At 38.8% G+C, this 9,616-nt stretch overlaps 1 pseudogene; it reads right to left on the reverse strand.

Annotated features, from left to right (window-relative positions):
• Window positions 1–329: 329 nt before the first annotated feature.
• On the reverse strand, window positions 330–409 carry LOC120096428 (U2 spliceosomal RNA; annotated as a pseudogene).
• Between the last annotated feature and the right edge of the window lie 9,207 nt (window positions 410–9,616).

A 9,616-nucleotide genomic window follows, 5' to 3' on the forward strand; every position in this document is an offset into this window, starting at 1 on the left:
AGTTTTCTAGTGAGAGGATCTTTTGTTGAAACAGAAATATAAGAGAATGTTTTGTTGATACAGATACTTGAGAAGCTGTGCAATGTTTGGAAAGAGAATAAGTAGAACCTTACAAACAATAAAAGGATGCTCTTGCATTGCAAACTCTGCAATGTTTAGCTAGTCTTAACTAGTCTTGCCCGATCTTTGCTTGTCCTGACTTCAGAGAGAGAAATGCACCAAAGATCTTCTAATAATGTTCTGGCTGATTCTTGCCACTTCCACTGATTTGTGCAGATTCATAAGAGTCTTACAGTTTTTACAGCATCAAGCCACTGCTACCAATTCTGGTTTGGTGTTTTTACTATTGTGCTCGACTCCTGGAATCCAGATACTACACTTGATCTTAGCCAAAAGGCCGAGAAGCGATCCTGGAATCCTGAAAAAAAAAAAGTCAGTGGAATTACACCCAAAGAACTGCTTCTAAACAGGAGTACATCAGTCTATTCCCTTAAAGCAACTTTTCACCTACCTCTAGTTGGTGGGCTAGAAGAATTCAAGAACCCTATATAGTAGTTTAAAGAAACATCTAAGATGATAGGTGGTGCCACTGGCATATTGCCAGTGGATTTGCCTGTGATTAAACAGGTATCTTCAGCCTTCCCTATATCTATGCAGGATATGCCTATTAGTGATGTTGTACATTATTTTTATTAACTTGAGTATTTCTTATATACATTCCGAGTGTTATTCCCTTTCCCGGTTTCCGGGCAAACATCCCCCTCCCCCCTCCCCTTCCTTATGGGTGTTCCCCTCCCAACCCTCCCCCCATTGCCGCCCTCCCCCCAACAGTCTAGTTCACTGGGGGTTCAGTCTTAGCAGGACCCAGGGTTTCCCCTTCCACTGGTGCTCTTACTAGGGTATCATTGCTACCTATGAGGTCAGAGTCCAGGGTCAGTCCATGTATAGTCTTTAGGTAGTAGCTTAGTCCCTAGAAGCTCTGGTTATTGGCATTGTTGTACATATGGGGTCTCGAGCCCCTTAAAGCTCTTCCAGTTCTTTCTCTTATTCCTTCAATGGGGGTCCTATTCTCAGTTCAGTGGTTTGCTGCTGGCATTCACCTCTGTATTTGTTATATTCTTGCTGTGTCTCTCAGGAGTGATCTACATCCAGCTCCTGTCGGTCTGCACTTCTTTGCTTCATCCATCTTGTCTAATTGGGTGGCTGTATATGTATGGGCCACATGTGCGGCAGGCTCTGAATGGGTTGATCATCCGTCTTGAGTTTCATTTGTTCTAGGCATCTAGGGTAATTCAAGAACTTGGGCTAATAGCCACTTATCAGTGAGTGCATACCATGTATGTCTTTCTGTGATTGGGTTAGCTCACTCAGGATGATATTTTCCAGTTCCAACCATTTGCCTACGAATTTCATACAGTCGTTGTTTTTGATAGCTGAGTAATATTACATTGTGTAGATGTATCACATTTTCTGTACCCATTCCTCTGTTGAAGGGCATCTGGGTTCTTTCCAGCTTCTGGCTATTATAAATAAGGCTGCGATGAACATAGTGGAGCACGTGTCTTTTTTATATGTGGGGCATCTTTTGGGTATATGCCCAAGAGAGGTATAGCTGGATCCTCGGGCAGTTCAATGTCCAATTTTCTGAGGAACCCTCAGACTGATTTCCAGAAGGGTTGTACCAGTCTGCAATCCCACCAACAATGGAGGAGTGTTCCTCTTTCTCTGCATCCTTGCCAGCATCTGCTGTCACCTGAGATTTTGATCTTAGCCATTCTCACTGGTGTGACGGTGTGACGTGAAATCTCAGGGTCGTTTTGATTTCCATTTCCCTTATGACTAAAGATGTTGAACATTTCTTTAGGTGTTTCTCAGCCATTCAGCATTCCTCAGCTGTGAATTGTTTGTTTAGCTCTGAACCCCATTTTTTTAGTAGGGTTATTTGTCTCCGTGTGGTCTAACTTCTTGAGTTCTTTGTATATTTTGGATGAAGGCCTCTATCTGTTGTAGGATTGGTAAAGATCTTTTCCCAATCTGTTGGTTGCCGTTTTGTCCTAACCACAGTGTCCTTTGCCTTACAGAAGCTTTGCAGTTTTATGAGATCCCATTTGTCGATTCTTGATCTTAGAGCATAAGCCATTGGTGTTTTGTTCAGGAAATTTTTTCCAGTGCCCATGTCTTCCAGATGCTTCCTTACAAATACCATATTCTCTAGAGTCAAGATACTTTCTATTTTGCACTATGAACCATTGACCCATATAGTCTCTTTGGAAATGGCTAAATTTACCACAAATAAGTATCAGGCATTTGGATTTCTGGAATGGCTAGCTATGATTTTTTTGTATGATATTTCCATGATATTCCTGAGAACCAATACCAGTTATTTCTCTTATCACTATGTAAATTCGGGTTCCTTGTACTTTCAAAGGTTTGGTGGATCTAAATCTTTGCATTTTCAAATGCCAAGATTAATGACTGTTTGGTTTCACAGGCTGAAATGGCTCTACTTGCAGGTGAAATGTGTCTCTGTAAGAAATCAGTATAAGCTTATGCAGGACCCTTCATTACCTTAATAAAAGAAGTGGGTTTTCCCCATGACTCTTCAATTATAACCCAAGCTCTTAAAGCTAAAACCTGACATTATTCAATGTTGACAACATCAGATGGAATTTGTTCTTGTATGACACCATTATGCTCTTCAAAAAGCACTTGGTCTTTAGCAACATTTGAATTGGAAATTTCCATTTGCTTTCAAAATTTATTTGTTTTGCTTGTTTTTCTAGAAGCTGTTTTGTCAGAGGATATTCTTGATGGCAAGAGGCAAGTGCAGTACCTGAAGACTACATGGCATCGTCAGAGGCCAATTCTCCCATCACAGCACACACTGAATATCTAAAACACCAGAAAAGCAGGATCTAGATTTAAAATCATATTTGAACATGATGCTGAAGGACTTCAAGAAAGACATGAAGAACTCCCTTACAGAAACGCAGGGAAACATAAATAAACAAGTAGAAGAATATAGAGAGGAAACACAAAAATCCCTGAGAGAATTCCAGGAAAACACAATCAAACAGTTGAAAGAATTAAGAATGGAAATAGAAGCAACGAAGAAAGAACACAGGGAAACAACCCAGGATATAGAAAACCAAAGGAAGAGCCAAGGAGCTGAAGATACAAGCATCACCTACAGAATACAAGAGATAGAAGAGAGAATCTCAGAAGCAGAAGATTCCATAGGAATCATCGACACAACTGTCAAAGATAATGTTAAACAGAAAAAGCTACTGGTCCAAAACATACAGGAAATCCAGGACTCAATGAGAAGATCAAACCTAAGGATAATAGGTATAGAAGAGGGTGAAGACTACCAGCTCAAATTACTAGTAAATATCTTCAACAAAATCATAGAAGAAAACTTCCCTAACCTAAAGAAAGAGATGCCCATAAGCATACAAGAAGCCTACAGAACTCCAAATAGATTGGAACAGAAAAGAAACACCTCTCATCACATAATAGTCAAAACACCATATGCACAAAATAAGGAATGAATATTAAAAGCAGTAAGGGAAAAAGCTTATGTAACATATAAAGGCAGACCTATCAGAATCACACCAGACTTTTCACCAGAGACTATGAGAGCCAGAAGATCCTAGACAGATGTCATACAGACCCTAAGAGAACACAAATGCCAGCCCAGGTTACTGTATCCTGCAAAACTCTCAATTAACATAGATGGAGGAACCAAGATATTCCATGACAAAACCAAATTTACACAATATCTTTCTACAAATCCAGCACTACAAAGGATAATAACCGTTGGTAAAGCCCAACATTAGGAGGCAAGCTATACCCTAGAAGAAGCAAGAAACTAATCATCTTGGCAACAAAACAAGGAGAAGAAAAGCAAACAAACATAGCCTCACATCCAAATATGAATGTAACAGGAAGCAATAAACACTATTCCTTAATATATCTCAGCATCAATGGTCTGAACTCCCCAATAACAAGACATAGATTAATAAACTGGACACACAACAAGGACACTGCATTCTGCTGAATACTGGAAACACACCTCAGAAACAAAGACAGACCCTATCTCAGAGTGAAAGGCTAGAAAACAACTTTCCAAGCAAATGGTTGGAAGAAGCAAGCTGGAGTAGCCATTCTAATATCAAATAAAATCAATTTTCAACTAAAAGTAATAAAAAAGATAAGGAAGGACACTTCATATTCATCAAAGGAAAAATCCACCAAGATGAACTCTCAATCCTAAATATCTATGCTCTAAATACAAGGACACATACATACATAAAAGAAACCTTGCTAAAGCTCAAAACACACATTGCAGCTCACACAATAATAGTAGGAGATTTCAACACCCCACTCTCATCAATGGACAGGACATGGAAACAGAAATTAAACAGAGACGTGGACAGACTAAGAGAAGTCATGAACCGAGTGTACTTAACAGATATTTGTAGAACATTCTATTCTAAAGTAAAAGGAAATACATTCTTCTCAGCACCTCATGATACTTTCTCCAAAATTGACCATATAATTGGTAAAAAAACAGGCCTCAACAGATACAGACAGATAGAAATAACCCCATGCGTCCTATCAGACCACCACAGGACAAAGCTTGTCTTCAATAAAAATAAGGAAAGAACGCCCACATATACATAGAAGTTGAACAATGCTCTACTCAATGATAACCTGGTCAAGGAAGAAATAAAGAAAGAAACTAAAGACTTTTTAGAATTTAATGAAAATGGAGGTACAACATACCCATACTTATGGGACACAATGAAAGCTGTGCTAAGAGGAAAACTCATAGTTCTGAGTGACTGCAGAAAGAAACAGGAAAGCACTTTTATTAGCAGTTTCACAGCACAAACCTAAAAGCTCTAGAATAAAAAGAAGCAAATATACCCAGGAGGAGTAGTAGGCAGGAAATGATCAAACTCAGAGCTGAAATCAACCAAGGAGAAACAAAAAGGACCATAGAAAGAATCAACAGAACAAAAAGTTGGTTCTTTGAGAAAATCAACAAGATAGATATACCCTTAGACAGACTAACAAGAGGACACAAAGGCTGTGTCCAAATTAACAAAATCAGAAATGAAAAGGGAGACATAACTACAGAATCAGAGGAAATTCAAAAAATCATCAGATCCTACTACAAAAGCCTATATTCAACAAAATATAAAAATCTGCAGGAAATGGACAATTTCCTAAACAGATACCAGGTAAGGAAGTTAATCAGGAACAGATAAACCAGTTAAACCACCCCATAACTCCAAAAGAAATAGAAGCACTCATTTAAGGTCTCCAACCAAAAATAGCCCAGGTCCAAACGGGCTTGGTGCAGAATTCTATCAGACCTTCATAGAAGACCTAATACCAATACTATGCAAACTATTTCACAAAATTGAAACAGATGGAGTACTACCGAATTTCTTCTATGAAGCTACAATTACTCTTATACCTAAAACACACAAATAACCAACAAAGAAAGAGAATTTCAGACCATTTTCCCTTGTGAATATTGACACAAAAATAATCAATAAAATTCTGGCAAACGGAATCCAACTGCACATCAAAACAATCATCCACCATGAGAAAGTAGGCTTCACCCCAGGCATACGGGGATAGTTTAGTATACAGAAAACCATCAATATGATCCATTATATAAACAAACTGAAAGAACAAAACCACATGATCATTTCATTAGATGCTGAAAAAGCATTTGACAAAATTCAACTCCCGTTCATGATAAAAGTCCTGGAAATAATAGGAATTCAAGCCACATACATAAACATAGTACAACCATATACAGCAAACCAGTCCCTAACATTAAACTAAATTGAGAGAAATGTGAAGCAATCTCACTAAAATCAGGGACTAGACAAGGCTGCCAATTCTCTCCCTACTTGTTCAATATAGTTCTGGATGTTCTAACCAGAGCAATCAGACAACAAAAGGAGATCAAAGGGATACAGATTGGAAAAGAAGAATTCAAAATATGATTATTTGCAGATGATATGATAGTATATTTAAGTGATCCCAAAAGTTCCACCAGAGAAATATTAAACGTGATAAACAACTTCTGCCAAGTGGCTCTGTACAAAATTAACTCGAATGATTCAGCAGCCTTCATCTACACAAAAGAGAAATGAACCAAGAAAGAAATTAGGGAAACGACACCCTCATCATAGTCCCAAATAATATAAAGTATTTTCGTGTGACTTCAACCAAGCAAGTAAAAGATCTGTACAATAAGAACTTCAAGCCTCCGATGAAAGAAATTGAAGAAGACCTCAGAAGGTGAAAAGATCTCCCAGGCTCATGGATTGGCAGGATTAATATAGTAAAAATGGAAATTTTACCAAAATCGATCCAGAGATTCAATCTAATCCCCATCAAAATGCCAATCCAATTCTTCAGAGAGTTAGACAGAACAATTTGCAAATTAATCTGGAATGAAAAAACAAAACAAAACAAAACAATACAAAACAAAACAAAACAAAACAAAAACCCAGGTTAGCTAAAACTATCCTCAACAATAAAAGGACTTCAGGGGAATCACTTTCCCTGAACTCAAGCAGTATTACAGATCAATAGTGATAAAAACTTCATGGTATCGGTACAGAGAGAGAAAGATAGAAAATTGGAATAGAATTGAAGACCCAGAAATGCACCCACACACCTATGGTCACTTGATTTTTGACAAAGGAACCATAACCATCCAATGGAAAAAAGATAGCATTTTCAGCAAATGGTGCTGGTACAACTGGAGGTCAACATGTAGAAGAATGAAGATCGATCCATGCTTATCAACGTGTACAAAGCTTAATTCCAAGTAGATCAAGGACCTCCACTTCAAACCAGACACACTCAAACTAATAGAAGAAAAAGTGGGAAACATCTCGAACACATGGCTACTGGAGAAATTTTCCTGAACAAAACACCAACGGCTTATGCTTTAAGATCAAGAATCGACAAATGGGACCTCATAAAACAGCAAAGCTTCTGTAAGGCAAAGGACACTGTAGTTAGGACAAAATGACAACCAACAGATTTGGAAATTTTCTTTACCAATACTACAACAGATATACAAAGAACTCAAGAAGGTAGACCGCAGGGAGACAAATAACCCTATTAAAAATGGGTTTCAGAGCTAAACAAAGAATTCACAGCTGAGGAATGCCAAATGACTGAGAAACACCTAAAGGAATGTTCATCATCTTTAGTCATAAGGGAAATGCAAATCAAAACTACCCTGAGATTTCACTTTACACAAGTGAGAATGGCTAAAGTCATAAACTCAGGTGACAGCAAATGCTGGGGAGGATATGGGGAAAGAGGAACACTCCTCCATTGTTGGTGGGATTGAAAACTAGTACAACAATCAGTCCGGTTGTTTCTCAGAAAATTGGACATTGAACTACCTGAAGACCCAGCTATACCCCTTTGAGCATATACCCAAAAGATGCCCCAACATATAACAAGGACACATGCTCCACTATGTTCATAGCAGCCTCTTTTATAATATCAAGAACCTGGAAAGAACCCAGATGCCCTTCAACGGATGAATGGATTTCGAAAACTTGGTACATCTATGCATTGGAATATTACTCAGCTATCAAAAACAATGACTTTATGAAATTCATAGGCAAATGGATGGAACTGGAAAATATCATCCTGAGTGAGGTAACACAATCACAGAAAAACACACATGGTGTGCACTCATTGAAAAGTGGCGATTAGCCCAAATGCTTGAATTACCCTAGATGCACTTATAAAACTGAGGAAGGGTGACAAAAATGTGAATGCTTCACTCCTTCTTTTAAAAAGGAACAAGAATGCCCTTGGCAGGGAATAGGGTGGCAAAGTTTAGAACAGAGGCAGAAGGAACACCCAATCAGAGCCTGCCCCACATGTGGCCCATACATATACACCTACCCAATCATATAAGATAGATGAAGCAAAGAAGTGCAGGCCGACAGGAACCGGAAGTAGATCTCTTCTGAGAGACACAGCCAGAATACAGCAGCAAATACATAGGTGAATGCCAGCAGCAAAACACTGAACTGAGAATGGGATACCTGTTGAAGGAATCAGAGAAAGGACTGGAAGAGCTTTAAGTGGCTCGAGACCCCATATGAAAAACAATGTCTACCAACGACACCTTCCAGGGACTAAGCCATTACCCAGAGACTATACATGGACTGACCCTGGGCTCCAACCTCATAGGTAGCAATGAATAGCCTAGTAAGAACACCAGTGGAAGGGGAAGCCCTTGTTCCTGCCAAGACTGAACCCCCAGTGAATATGATTGTAGCAGGTAGGGCAGTAATGGGGGGAGGATGGGGAGGGGATCACCCATAGAAAAGGGGAGCGTGAGGGTTATGGGGATTTTTGCCCGGAAACCAGGAAGGAGAATTACAATCGAAATGTAAAGAAGAAATACTCAAGTTAATAAAGATGGAAAAAAAAAAAGAAACTTAATCACAACTACAGAGAGGTGACTCATCTACTGTTATGGCCAAACACATAAAATGTCCCTTAGTAGTTCACCTTTAAGGATTTACTTGCCAGCTGTTGGGAATCTTTGGGGACCTTGTAGAAACCTCAGTAGAAAGTGTAGGTTATTGTGTATTCATTCCAGGAACTATTCCTATTATGATCTATCTAGGTCTCTTCTCCCCAACTAGTAAACATCCTTCCCCATTACACCCCCAACAATGATGTTCTATATACAACCATGGAACTTAGCTATCATGGAAGGTATCCACAAAAAAATGTGCAAAGGTAAACTTTTCCTCCCCTTAAGTACTGCTTGTTAAATATTTGAAGCCAGAACCCAGGAAGTAGGGAAAAATAATTCATGGACTAAAACCAAAAGTCATTCATAATCTCTCTGTAAAAATAATCTTTTTATTTGAAGTGTGATAGTTCAGGTACCTTAGAATATTTGGTGTTTATACAGTATTTTGAGAATAATGTGGCATTTGCTGATCCAGGGTCTTAGGATACCAGAAACTTCAATTGTCATCAAAAGAGAGGCTGAGACTGAGGCTTTTGACTTCATTATCTCACACCAATTCATATAAAAGTTACAGACACAGGTAGGAGGAAGTGAAGCAAAAGCAAGCACCAGTGATAGAAATTAAATGACAGAGAGAAAAAATGGAGAGTGTGAGGGCTTGTTAAGAAAGAAGAAAAACTCCTAACTTTCTCTCTCTCTCTCTCTCTCTCTCTCAGACACACACACAAACACACACACACACACACACACACATTTCATCATAGTGTTCAAGAAAGGGATTCTTTTTTACAGGAAAACTAACAGAGTTAACTAACCTGAACACTTGGGGTTCTTAGAGTCTGAACTACCATCCAAAGAACACATACCATGTGGACTTATCTCTCCCCATACATATGTAACATTTGTGTATCCTGGTCTTCATGAGGGTATGGAACAACAAGATAGGGGCTGTACCAAACAGTATTACTTTTATGTGTAATATGTTCTTCTAGCTGTGCTGCCTTGTCTGACCTCAGTGGGAGAGGAAACATCTAGCATTGCAAAAACTTGAAGTGCCAGGGTGTA

Source organism: Rattus norvegicus, chromosome 13 (assembly GCF_036323735.1).
Source record: "Rattus norvegicus strain BN/NHsdMcwi chromosome 13, GRCr8, whole genome shotgun sequence".
NCBI lineage: Eukaryota > Metazoa > Chordata > Mammalia > Rodentia > Muridae > Rattus > Rattus norvegicus.